Raw genomic sequence first — 14,978 nt, forward strand, 5'->3', positions numbered from 1 at the left:
ACACATTCCCCAGGCAGTTAAGCACGCCCAGCTAGACACTGCTCACATGTTGGCCCAACTCCAAAAATTCTCCAAGAATTACCAGAGCCCAGACGGCAGAAGCGATTCATTGGAGCCTTACTCTCAGTAGCAAGAGCTTTAGGGTCACTACTCTCTTTAGGTACCACTGCCGTCAACGCCGTCTGTCTGGCCACTGTCAAAAATTATGTTAGAGAACTAACAGATGAGATGCCCCTGATCCAACAGCAGATTAAAGCCCAGTCACTTAAGTTACAACATGTAGGAAAGACACTCCAAGGCACTATTCTGGGTAACATGCATGTTACTCTCATTAATAGAACTATGCATTCAATAGGAAAATTGGTAGAGGTCATAAATCATGATTATGCCCATGTACAGCTGGTAAGAATGTGGGATTGCTGCTCACACTCTTTGTCATTGATGTAGAGAATATCTACAGGTTAAAAATCGTACTCAACATATGGTTCTGGCAAGACAACACACGTGAAAATCAACACATCCCTGATTGTAACTTTCCAGGAGGAAAGGCCAGACTTTTATCTGACAAACAATCTATTAGTGTACTAGAACTAAAGATGTTCATTACTTTTGCCCTAGCGAACCATTTGTTAGGAACAACACCAAACATGTTTAAACCCCTAGCCAGCGATGAGTGCTGCCATGCAAGGCTGACAACCAGGGATGATGTGTCCACCACTCAGGTGGAGTTAGTAGAAGACAAGTGGCTTGTTAACACACCATTCACATCCACTGCCTTGACTTATGACTTTCATGACCTCAATCACTGAAATTAGCATTCCTAACCAGACTGTCTTTGTTAGTGTGCAAGAGGGAGCAATTGTCCACATAGGCGACCTAGCTATGTACCATCTCCACAGGGACAGACTGGACACTGAGATAAAAATCCCTGATTCATTTTCAAATCGCACTCTTGAATTGGCTGAATTGTACCATTCAAGACCAAATTTGTCATGAGGGACCGATGGTCGTTGATCATAGTCTACTTAATGATGGCCTGGTAATCAACCCTGCTGATGATAAGTCCAAAGACTGGTCCGTCACCCACTCGTAGACAATGCCTGACAGTATTTTGACCGCTATCATGATCCTTGGTTGCCCTTGGCGTCTGTTCTTACTACATGCTTAGGCGCACACACAATGGAGGATGCAACAAGGATCTATACTAGAATCACTAGTGCCAGGTTCGAGTCAATACCAGCCTTTGGTTAGCTGACAAGTGATCGCGAGAGTCCTATAAGCAGTACAGCCACTGCCTCCCCAGAGGTCTGCAGGCTCCCTAAGCTGATGCCCCTAAGTCCACATATACTAGTGCCTTAAGCAACACACCACTGAAGTAGGAACACCCTAAGTAAGACATCTTAGACAAGTGTCCTAATTGAGTAATTTTTCCAAAATGTCGACTTAGATAGTTAATGTGTGGTAACCAGAATGAATGTGTTTATTTACCTATTTTTGCCTAAACTGCCATGAACAGTCTTCCATACAACCACAAATGAAGTGCCACAGCGTCCACTCATAGGAAAGGAATGGTGTATTGGTTGAGTGTCATGTGCCATTAACTTTGTAGCTAAGTTACTGCCTAGGTCAACCAAGATGGCTGACTGGACGACGTGGTCAGGAGACTCAGCATCAAAATTACAACTCGTGGACAGCCCTACATTGTGGTTTACAGCTAGGGGAAACCTTCCAAGCTGAAACCACAAGAGGGGAATGTTGTAATGTTAGCCCACGAGTGGACAGAGTACCACACTCCAGGCCAAGATTTACAGTTCTGTAATTGACAGCGCCCCCATTCAACCCATCACAAGACCAATAAACTGCTCTTCTTTTCTCCCTTTACAACTCTGAATGGCCCTGAGCAGGTTAAGGAGACATAAATCAGACCCTTCTGCAAGTCAGCAGACCAGCTGGTGATCTGCATGTGATTCTGAAGAGGAGTTGGGAATTGTTAAGCGATCTGCATATGAATCTGAAGAAGAGTTGGGAATTGTTAAGCTTTGTAACAAATACAAAATGTTGCCAAGCGCGCAAAAGGACATACAGTGCCTTGCGAAAGTATTCGGCCCCCTTGAACCTTGCGACCTTTTGCCACATTTCAGGCTTCAAACATAAAGATAGAAAACTGTATTTTTTTGTGAAGAATCAACAACAAGTGGGACACAATCATGAAGTGGAACGACATTTATTGAATATTTCAAACTTTTTTAACAAATCAAAAACTGAAAAATTGGGCGTGCAAAATTATTCAGCCCCTTTACTTTCAGTGCAGCAAACTCTCTCCAGAAGTTCAGTGAGGATCTCTGAATGATCCAATGTTGACCTAAATGACTAATGATGATAAATACAATCCACCTGTGTGTAATCAAGTCTCTGTATAAATGCAACTACACTGTGATAGTCTCAGAGGTCCGTTAAAAGCGCAGAGAGCATCATGAAGAACAAGGAACACACCAGGCAGGTCCAAGATACTGTTGTGAAGAACTTTAAAGCCTGATTTGGATACAAAAAGATTTCCCAAGCTTTAAACATCCCAAGGAGCACTGTGCAAGCGATAATATTGAAATGGAAGGAGTATCAGACCACTGCAAATCTACCAAGACCTGGCCGTCCCTCTAAACTTTCAGCTCATACAAGGAGAAGACTGATCAGAGATGCAGCCAAGAGGCCCATGATCACTCTGGATGAACTGCAGAGATCTACAGATGAGGTGGGAGACTCTGTCCATAGGACAACAATCAGTCGTATATTGCACAAATCTGGCCTTTATGGAAGAGTGGCAAGAAGAAAGCAATTTCTTAAAGATATCCATAAAAAGTGTCATTTAAAGTTTGCCACAAGCCACCTGGGAGACACACCAAACATGTGGAAGAAGGTGCTCTGGTCAGATGAAACCAAAATTGAACTTTTTGGCAACAATGCAAAACGTTATGTTTGGCGTAAAAGCAACACAGCTGAACACACCATCCCCACTGTCAAACATGGTGGTGGCAGCATCATGGTTTGGGCCTGCTTTTCTTCAGCAGGGACAGGGAAGATGGTTAAAATTGATGGGAAGATGGATGGAGCCAAATACAGGAACATTCTGGAAGAAAACCTGATGGAGTCTGCAAAAGACCTGAGACTGGGACGGAGATTTGTCTTCCAACAAGACAATGATCCAAAACATAAAGCAAAATCTACAATGGAATGGTTCAAAAATAAACATATCCAGGTGTTAGAATGGCCAAGTCAAAGTCCAGACCTGAATCCAATCGAGAATCTGTGGAAAGAACTGAAAACTGCTGTTCACAAATGCTCTCCATCCAACCTCACTGAGCTCGAGCTGTTCTGCAAGGAAGAATGGGGAAAAATTTCAGTCTCTCGATGTGCAAAACTGATAGAGACATACCCCAAGCGACTTACAGCTGTAATCGCAGCAAAAGGTGGCGCTACAAAGTATTAACTTAAGGGGACTGAATAATTTTGCACGCCCAATTTTTCAGTTTTTGATTTGTTAAAAAAGTTTGAAATATCCAATAAATGTCGTTCCACTTCATGATTGTGTCCCACTTGTTGTTGATTCTTCACAAAAAAATACAGTTTTATATCTTTATGTTTGAAGCCTGAAATGTGGCAAAAGGTCGCAAAGTTCAAGGGGGCCGAATACTTTCGCAAGGCACTGTATAAACACGTTTTCTCCATTGTATTAAAACTGAAGGACTCATGACATGTTGAATATCAACTTGAATATCCATAGCTAAATTGAATATCCATAGCTAAACTAGCTAGCTAGTTAACGTGAGCCTACTACATCTAGGATACATACTGAACTTAAATCTACTCAGGCCAGTGGTACAATGTATGAATTTATAGTTAGATCAGAATTGCCATTGTAGTCATTGGCCTGTATGGAGATTTAAGTAAAAATAGCAATTCCAAGTTCCCATCTCCATCCATGGCTTAGTAAAGGGCCGATTTAGCTAGCTGGCTACTTTAGGACAACAAGCAGACCAGAAACAGATTTTTTTTCTGACAATGACATTTTGCTTTTGGTGTGAAGCCAAATCCAGACTGGCCTCCCCTGGGGGGTGTTTTGCTGCGCCAGGACCACCCAGAGTTGAGCTCAACTCAATGCTGATTGGCTAATTACTTTAGAATTGGTTTATCAACTGAGGCCAAATGCTCGCTGGCATCAATCAATCAAACGCTTTGGCGGCAACATGTCGTACTCTTTTTGTCCAGACAGCATCAGATACATGTGGTACACATTCTGAGACAGAGGGGCGCTTTCTCCGGTGAGATAGATACAGCCAATTGCGAACTGAAGGACAATTATGAAAACACAGAGGGAAGAAAGATACATTTTTTATCATTTGTGTTAATTTATTTGTAAATTGTTTTTGGCACGCCTGGCTTCCCTTGGCATCCATGAATACACACCACATCAGATCCTGTGACTCATTGTTACTCATTGCTTGGAGTTGCAAAAATTTAAACAAAAACAATAGGACAAACATATTTCATTCAATGTTTTGCTCTCAGTCCTACTAAGTTACTAATGGGGGGAGTTCACATGCTGTCAGAGTTATTGGAACTTCAGTGCTTCGACCTGGGAAGTCGTGACTGTGGCCTTGTTCAGGTGGTGGAAGGCACAGGAGTAATTGCCCCTCCCTTGAATGCATGCCGCACCTGGGACAACTTTAGAGATTGCTGTTTTTTTTTTTTTTTTTTCAAAAGACTACAATAGACTGCTATGACTACAGTTATTAACATAACAGTCAACCTATTTCCTTTAGTGTCAAATTAATACAAATTGTGTTAATTTAATCATGTTTATTTCTACTTCAAATGGAGCACACTTTGTTAATAAAAGGTATTAAATTATATACAATTCATAGAAGTTGACTCACTCACATAAGTATACCTGGGTGTATCAAATTTGAAACATGGTTTTCTTTGTTTGGGCTAATGGCTATGGCTTATTGCTTTTACCTGAGCGCATGAGATGTGGTAATTGACTGCAATTCACACCCCATCATGTAGATGGCGATAACAAGCAAAACACTCAGTGCTCTGCCCTTCTTTCCTGTCTAACATTTGTTTGTTAACCGGGCAGCATTGCTGCATGGCCCAGGCAGTGTAGAGCAACTAAGACCAAAATTGGCAAAAGAAAATTGTGATAAATAAAAAAGCACACCAGTTTCATTTAAGGACCACAAACTTGACAGCTGCACCATACAGGTTGCAAAATAGTTGGGAGGAGATTTTCAATGTACTTATTCCATGGCACATGGTTTACAAACTGATACACAAAATGATATCGGATTCAAAACGTAAAGTTTTTCAATTAAAATACTTGATCAAAATTCTTACAACCAATAGAATGTTATATATACAGTGATTTCAGAAAGTATTCCGACCCCTTCACTTTTTCCACATTTTGGATTAACACAATTTAGAACAAGGCTGTAACGTAACAAAATGTGGAAAAGTGAATGTCGGAATACCTTCCGAATGCCTCCCATCCCAGCTCTGCATATTTTGCTGCGTGCGAAGAGACAGAATAATTAGATTACTTGTTTTGGTACTGCCCATATGTAGCTTGTTTTTGGTCACAGGTTCAGGAATGGCTGAAAAATTGCAACATTTACATAGAGCTAACTCTGCAAATAGCACTTGTGGGTGATTTGAAAAGCCATAGTCAATCGATCAATAATATAATAATACTCTTAGCAAATGTGTTCATCTTTAATTCACAATCTGTAGAAACAATGGGAAAGGTTCCTAACTTTTGTGAAACATCACAGCACAGTGGAAAAATGTATGGCATCTAGAAATCAAAACTGGATGGTCTTCAGGGATAGATGGGAGGGGTTAATGGTATTTTATTTTTTTTGTTGTAATTTTTTATTTCACCTTTATTTAACCAGGTAGGCTAGTTGAGTACAAGTTCTCATTTGCAACAGCGACCTGGCCAATATAAAGCATAGCAGTTCGACACGTACAACAACACAGAGTTACTCATGGAATAAACAAAACATACAGTCAATAATAAGGTAGAAAAAAGAAAACAAAGTCTATATACAGTTAGTGCAAATTAGGTCAAATAAGAGAGTTAAGGCAATAAATAGACCATGGTGGCGAAGTAATTACAATATGGCAATTAAACACTGGAATGGTAGATGTGCAAAAGATGGATGTGTAGAGATAACTGAAGGCTTGGACTAAAAACAAACTAAAGTTAACTAATGTAAAATATACTGCCCGTCAAATTTATGTAGTATGCATAAGCTGGAAGTGTAAGACTAAGTATTGTTGTCCGTTAGTCTACTCCAATTAGGGGAGGGGTGGTAGAGTTAGGGGAAAATAATAATGAAGGAAAATGTATAAAAAAAAGATAGATATAATTTTACTGGCCCAACACGTTAGCCACGGTCTATCTGTAATATTAAAGCTGATCTACCCCTAAAAAAATACTAAATAATATACCGCGCTGCTGCCATTTCACTGACGTAGGAAGTGACTCCACTTCTGTCGGCGGCATACTTTTTTGGGACTGCTGGGATACTTTTTTACGGCTATGAAACCAGCTTGAACCGACAGGAATTTGTCCATTGGTTGATGCAATCTACCGTTGGTCTCAGCTAAGGTGAGGTGATGCAAAACCACCAATGGCTGAACTGTGAGGAAAAAAATCCTGTATAACCTCTTTAAGTTTGTATAGCAGAGACAATGTAATAAAGAATTACTTTAATAGTTCTTAATGCTAAACTTTGTTATGCACATGCACTGTATGAACCTTAAACCTGTACATTTCCACTGTCTGTTTGATGGTCTTGTAAGAAGGAGCTGGTATTTTTCCACTCTGCCTTTGTTCAACTTAGTCACACGGTCAAGGCAAAGAGCCTCTTGAGAGTGACCACAGTTTTTCAGTCCATCATGTTTTTTTACTGTCTTCCAAGGGCACCGCTGTGTGGAGATATGAAGAGAATAGAGGCTGGCTTGAACAGAGAGGAGTAACGGAACAAACATTATCACTTGTTTGTGCGCTATGACACATAGCCACAAGAAGAAAACAAGGTAGCTTCTGTTTCCCTGATCTGCCAGGGAAAGGTGGAACCAGCCAATATCAGGTCCAATATCAAATCAAATCATCAAATCACATTTTATTTGTCACATACACATGGTTAGCAGATGTTAATGCGAGCGTAGCGAAATGCTTGTGCTTCTAGTTCCGACAATGCAGTAATAACCAACAAGTAATCTAGCTAACAATTCCAAAACTACTACCTTAAAGACACAAGTGTAAGGGGATAAAGAATATGTACATAAAGATATATGAATGAGTGATGGTACAGAGCGGCATAGGCAAGATACAGTAGATGGTATTGAGTGCAGTATATACATATGAGATGAGTATGTAAACAAAGTGGCATAGTTAAAGTGGCTAGTGATACATGTATTACATAAAGATGCAGTAGATGATATAGAGTACACTATATACATATACATATGAGATGAATAATGTAGGGTATGTAAACATTATATTAGGTAGCATTGTTTAAAGTGGCTAGTGATATATTTTACATCATTTCCCATCAATTCCCATTATTAAAGTGGCTGGAGTTGAGTCAGTGTGTTGGCAGCAGCCACTCAATGTTTGTGGTGGCTGTTTAACAGTCTGATGGCCTTGAGATAGAAGCTGTTTTTCAGTCTCTCGGTCCCAGCTTTGATGCACCTGTACTGACCTCGCCTTCTGGATGATAGCGGGGTGAACAGGCAGTGGCTCGGGTGGTTGTTGTCCTTGATGATCTTTATGGCCTTCCTGTGACATCGGGTGGTGTAGGTGTCCTGGAGGGCAGGTAATTTGCCCCCGGTGATGCGTTGTGCAGACCTCACTACCCTCTGGAGAGCCTTACGGTTGTGGGCGGAGCAGTTGCCGTACCAGGCGGTGATACAGCCCGACAGGATGCTCTCGATTGTGCATCTGTAGAAGTTTGTGAGTGCTTTTGGTGACAAACCGAATTTCTTCAGCCTCCTAGTTTTTTTTTTTTTCTTCACGATGCTGTCTGTGTGGGTGGACCAATTCAGTCTGTGATGTGTACGCAGAGGAACTTAAAACTTACTACCCTCTCCACTACTGTTCCATCGATGTGGATAGGGGGGTGTTCCCTCTGCTGTTTCCGGAAGTCCATAATCATCTACTTAGTTTTGTTGACGTTGAGTGTGAGGTTATTTTCCTGACACCACACTCCGAGGGCCCTCACCTCCTCCCTGTAGGCCGTCTCGTCGTTGTTGGTAATCAAGCCTACCACTGTTGTGTCGTCCGCAAACTTGATGATTGAGTTGGAGGCGTGCGTGGCCACACAGTTGTGGGTGAACAGGGAGTACAGGAGAGGGCTCAGAACGCACCCTTGTGGGGCCCCAGTGTTGAGGATCAGCGGGGTGGAGATGTTGTTACCTACCCTCACCACCTGGGGGCGGCCCGTCAGGAAGTCCAGTACCCAGTTGCACAGGGCGGGGTCGAGACCCAGGGTCTCGAGCTTGATGACGAGCTTGGAGGGCACTATGGTGTTAAATGCCGAGCTGTAGTCGATGAACAGCATTCTCACATAGGTATTCCTCTTGTCCAGATGGGTTAGGGCAGTGTGCAGTGTGGTTGAGATTGCATCGTCTGTGGACCTATTTGGGCGGTAAGCAAATTGGAGTGGGTTGAGGGTGTCAGGTAGGGTGGAGGTGATATGGTCCTTGACTAGTCTCTCAAAGCACTTCATGATGACGGAAGTGAGTGCTACGGGGCGGTAGTCGTTTAGCTCAGTTACCTTAGCTTTCTTGGGAACAGGAACAATGGTGGCCCTCTTGAAGCATGTGGGAACAATAGACTGGGATAGGGACTGATTGAATATGTCCGTAAACACACCAGCCAGCTGGTCTGCGCATGCTCTGAGAGTGCGGCTGGGGATGCCGTCTGGGCCTGCAGCCTTGCGAGGGTTGACACGTTTAAATGTTTTCCTCACGTCGGCTGCAGTGAAGGAGAGCCCGCAAGTTTTAGTTGCGGGCCGTGTCAGTATTGTCCTCAAAGCGGGCAAAAAAGTTATTTAGTCTGCCTGGGAGCAAGACATCCTGGTCCGTGACGGGGCTGGTTTTCTTTTTGTAATCCGTGATTGACTGTAGACCCTGCCACATACCTCTTGTGTCTGAGCCGTTGAATTGAGATTCTACTTTGTCTCTATACTGACGCTTAGCTTGTTTGATTGCCTTGCGGAGGGAATAGTTACACTGTTTGTATACGGTCATGTTTCCGGTCACCTTGCCCTGATTAAAAGCAATGGTTCGCGCTTTCAGTTTCACGCGAATGCTGCCATCAATCCACGGTTTCTGGTTTGGGAATGTTTTAATCGTTGCTATGGGAACGACATCTTCAACGCACGTTCTAATGAACTCGCTCACCGAATCAGCGTATTCGTCAATGTTGTTGTCTGACGCAATACGAAACATATCCCAGTCCACGTGATGGAAGCAGTCTTGGAGTGTGGAATCAGATTGGTCGGACCAGCGTTGAACAGACCTCAGCGCGGGAGCTTCTTGTTTTAGTTTCTGTCTGTAGGCAGGGATCAACAAAATGGAGTCGTGGTCAGCTTTTCCGAAAGGAGAGCGGGGCAGGGCCTTATATGCGTCGCGGAAGTTAGAATAGCAATGATCCAAGGTTTTTCCAGCCCTGGTTGCGCAATCGATATGCTGATACAATTTAGGGAGTCTTGTTTTCAGATTAGCCTTGTTAAAATCCCCAGCTACAATGAATGCAGCCTCCAGATATATGGATTCCAGTTTGCAAAGAGTCAAATAAAGTTTGTTCAGAGCCATCGATGTGTCTGCTTGGGGGGGAATATATACGGCTGTGATTATAATCGAAGAGAATTCCCTTCGTAGATAATGCGGTCGACATTTGATTGTGAGGAATTCTAAATCAGGTGAACAGAAGGACTTGAGTTCCTGTATGTTGTTGTGGCCACACCACGTCACGTTAACCATGAAGCATACCCCCCCGCCCCTCTTCTTACCAGAAAGATGTTTGTTTCTGTCGGCGCGATGCGTGGAGAAACCAGCTGGCTGCACCGACTCCGATAGCGTATCTCCAGTGAGCCATATTTCTGTGAAGCAAAGAACGTTACAGTCTCTGATGTCCCTCTGGAATGCTATCCTTGCTCGGATTTCATCAACCTTGTTGTCAAGAGACTGGACATTGGCGAGAAGAATGCTAGGGAGTGGTGCACGATGTGCCCGTCTCCGGAGTCTGACCAGAAGACCGCTTTGTTTCCCCCTTTTACGAAGTCGTTTATTTTGGTCGCCGGCTGGGATCCATTCCGTTGTCCTGGGTGAAAGGCAGAACACAGGATCCGCTTCGCGAAAGTCATATTCTTGGTCGTACTGATGGTGAGTTGACGCTGCTCTTATGTTCAGTAGTTCTTCTCGACTGTATGTAATGAAACCTAAGATGACCTGGGGTACCAATGTAAGAAATAACACGTAAAAAAAACTGCATAGTTTCCTAGGAACGCGAAGCAAGGCGGCCATCTGTCTGCATTTCCTGTATTGTGGGGCTCTCAACGAATCACCTATGGCTTGTTCGTTGACCAGCTCCATTATTGTACTAATTAATCAATATTAAAGTACGATTGCTTGAACAATTATCCAAGTCTCTCCTGATTCTTTAGAACTTCCATGATAGAACTCTGCCGGTTCACACTGGGTTCATAGCTTCCCCAAAAGTGTCCCAGCGGTTAAGAACATTTTTGCCACCAACGGAAGTAGAGTCATCGCCTACGTCGGCAAAATGGCAATGAATTGCAGCGCTGAAGTTGGTTTCCACCTACTGGCTTGATCAGCAAAGCTGCTCAATGAACAAAGTAATTTTGGGCGGGAAAGAGGAGCACTGACAGTTATGCTAATTATCGCTATCTACATGGGAGGTGTGAATTGCAGGCTACTACCAAGTGCCATGCTAGGTGCTAGAAGCAACATTAGCCTAGCCATTACCCAAAAACAAAGAATATTTCAAAGTTGATACCTGTGCATCCCGGTATACTTATACGGGTGATTCAACTTATTTTAATAACATTATTTCATATGATTTAATACATATTATTAACAAAGTGTGCTCCATTTGAAGTAGAAATCTTTAACTTTAATAATTTTGAGACTACAGGAAATAGGTTGACTGCTAAACAACTGCTGTAATGGAGTCTTTTGACTGTAGAAAAACAGAGATCTCTAAAGTTGTCCCAGGTGAGGCTGAAAGCATGCCAGGGAGGGCCAACTGCATAGGCATTTTACCTAGTTGGTCTGGAACTCAAATCTTTCATTGCGTTCATCTCCATGCTCATGTTCCACTTCTCGGGCATTGGATTGCATCAACCAATGAGCCAGTTCCTGCCGGTTCACGTTGGGTTCATACCCCCAAAAAGTGTCCCTGCTGCCTCGGTGGAATGGATGTGCGCTACAGAGCGCTGTAGTAGCTCTTCAGTGCTTTGCTGACCAACCTATTCTCAATCTGAGACACTCTATTTAGTATAAAAGCAGCTGAAATCAAATGTATTTATAAAGCCCTTTTTACATCATCAGATGTCACAAAGTGCTTATACAGAAACACAGCCTAAAACAGCAAGCAATGCATGTGTAGAAGCACGATAGCTAGGAAAAACTCCCTAGAAAGTTAGGAACCTAGGAAGAAACCTAGAGAGGAACCAGGCTCTGAGGGGTAGCCAGTCCTCTTCTGGCTGTGCTGGGTGGAGATTATAAATGTGCATGGACATTAAGGCCAGATCGTTCTTCAAGATGTTCAAACGTACATACAGTACCAGTCAAAAATTTGGACACCTACTCATTCAAGGGTTTTTCTTTATTTGACTATTTTCTACATTGTAGAATAATAGTGAAGACATCAAAACTATGACATAACACATATGGTATCATGTAGTAACCAATTTATTTTTAACAAATAAAAATATATTTTAGATTCTTCAAAGTAGCCACCCTTTTCCTTGATGACAGATTTGCAAACTCTTGGCATTCTCTCAACCAGCTTCAGCTGGAATGCTTTTCCAACAGTATTGGAGGATTTCCCACATATGCTGAGCACTTGTTGGCTGCTTGTATTTCACGCTGCGGTCCAACTCCTTCCAAACCATTTCAATTGGTTTGAGGTTGGGTGATTGTGGAGGCCAGGTCACTTGATGCAGCACTCCATCACTCTCCTTCTTGGTCAAATAGCCCTTACACAGCCTGGAGGTGTGTTGGTTCATTGTCCTGTTGAAAAACAAATGATAGTCCCACTAAGCGCAAACCAGATGGGATGGCGTATCGCTGCAGAATGCTGTAGTAGCAAAGCTGGTCAAGTGTGCCTTGAATTCTATATAAATCACAGTCAGTGTCACCAGCAAAGCACCCCCACATCATCACACCACCTCCTCCATGCTTCACGGTGGGAACCAGACATGCAGAGATCATCCGTTCACCTACTGTGCGTCTCACAAAGACCCGGCAGTTGGAACAAAAAATCTCAAATTTGGACTCATCAAACCAAAGGACAGTTTTATTTTTGTCCATTGATCTCGGATGGTTGAGGGGCAGCTCTTGGGGAACTGTGTGGGGGATCTTGGAGGGCTGATGATGGCCTGTCGGTTGGGGGCTTGGGCCAGTGGCTGATGGGATGGCTGGTTCAGGTCCCCGTTTTTGACCTTATGTGAGATCTGTAGACGTGCCCTTGAGCAGAGTGTTGACCCTGGTTGCTTCAGTGTGTTGCTCTGGGTGGGAGTCTGTTAGATGACTAATGTGATGTAGTTGTTGAGCGGCTTCACTGCAAGTATATTGTATGTTTTAAATATTAATACAAAATTATAAATAAATAAATTAATGACCTTTTCCTCTGCAGCAGAGGTATCTCTGGGTCTTCATTTCCTGTGGTGGTCCTCATGAGCGCCATGAGAGCGTGTTTAGCACTAACTGAAGTTTATTTAGTGGTTCAGACAAGCATGGATTAGCTTTGCTGCATCATTTTTGGACAAAACATTTCAGATTTTTGCAATGTTATGAAGATGCTCGTCAGAAAAGATTAACGCAGGCATCCTTCACTGTTTTATTTAAGATGACTGTACAGCCATCAAGATTAGTTGTCAGATCAAACAGCAGATGTCTTTGTTTCTTGGGACCTAGAACTATTATCTCTGTTTAGTCTGAGTTTAAAATAAAACAAATGGCTGCCATTTCCTTATGTCTGAAACACAGGCTTCCAGGTTAGGCAATTTTAGGGCTTCACCATGTTTCATCTAAATGTACAGCTGTGTGTCGTCCGCATAGCAGTGAAAGTTTAGATTGTGTTTCCGAATGACATCGCCAAGAGGTAAAATATATAGTGACAACAACAGTGGTCCTAAAACGGAACCTTGAGGAACACCAAAACATACAACTGATGTGTCAGTGGACAAACCATCCACAGAGACGAACTGATATCTTTCAGACAGATAAGATCTAAACCAGGCAAGAACCTGTCCGTGTAGACCAATTAGGCTTTCCAATCTCTCCAAAAGAATGTGTTGATCGATGGTGTCAAAGCGGCACTAAGGTTTGGGAGCACGAGGACAGTCTGGTCTGATGCCATTAAAAGGTCCCATACCACATTCACGAATGCAGTCTCAGTACTATGATGGGATCTAAAACCAGACTGGAGCATTTTGTATACATTATTTGTCTTCGGGAAGCCAGTGAGTTGCTGCACAACAGCTTTTCAATGTTTTTTTTCTGGAATGGGAGATTCGATATAGGCCAATAGTTTTTTTTTTCTTTTTCCGGGTCACGGTTTGGCTTTTTCAGGAGAGGCTTTATGACTGCCCCTTTTAGTGAGTTTGGTACGTATCCGGAGGACAGGGAGCCATTTATTATGTTCAACATAAGAGGGCCAAGCACAGGAAATAGCTCTTTCAGTTGCCTCCTTAGAATAGGGTACTAGGTCCTGGCAGTTCTGTGCCAACCCAGGACAAAACTCAGGAGTTTTGGAGAAATATGTAGATTCAAAGAGGAGTCCGTAATTTGCTTTCTAATGGTCATGATCTTTTCATTTAAGAAGTTAATGAATTCATCACTGCTGAAGTGAAGAAGAATGCTGCTTTTTAGTTATTTTTGTGAATGTATCAATAGCACATTTTGGATTGTTTTTAATTCTCCTCAATTAGGTTAGAAAAGCAGGTTGGTTGAATTGGAACGTCGACTGTGAGCCAGGCCTAATTGCCCAACATCAGTGCCCGACCTCACTTATGCTCCTGTGGCTGAATGAAAGCAAGTCCCCGCAGAAGTTCCAACATCTAGTGGAAAGCCTTCCCAGAAGAGTGGAGGCTGTTATAGCAGCAAAAGGGGGGAACAACTCCATATTAATGCCCATGATTTTGGAATAAGATGTTTGATGGGCAGGTGTCCACATATTTTTGGTCATGTAGTGCATCATATGAAATGGGTGATGGACATCCACAAATTAATACATACCAATAAGAAACATAACCTGTCTGCTCAGACCCCAACCAAGGATTATAAAAAGCTGCGCTATAAATTCCCTTCCAGACTCCCTCCATCTACCCAGTTATCCACCTAACCAAGGATCTAAATGTAACCTTGCTTAATACCCTAGATGCAGTCACACCTCTAAAAACAAAAAAATTAATGAAAAAAAATGAACAAAAATGAACAAAAAGAATGTCATTGTATGCTGTAGCATTAAGATTTCCCATCATTGGAACTAAGGGGCCTAGCTCGAACCATGGAAAACAGCCCCAGCCATTATTCCTCCTCCACCAAACTGGGGGCAAGTAGTGTTCTCCTGGCATCCGCCAAACCCAGATTCGTCTGTCGGACTGCCAGACGGTGAAGCGTGATTCATCACTCCAGAGATTGCGTTTCCACTGCTCCAG

This window comes from Oncorhynchus mykiss, chromosome 15, assembly GCF_057628025.1.
Source record: "Oncorhynchus mykiss isolate SJ-2025 chromosome 15, ASM5762802v1, whole genome shotgun sequence".
Classification (NCBI taxonomy): Eukaryota; Metazoa; Chordata; class Actinopteri; order Salmoniformes; family Salmonidae; genus Oncorhynchus; species Oncorhynchus mykiss.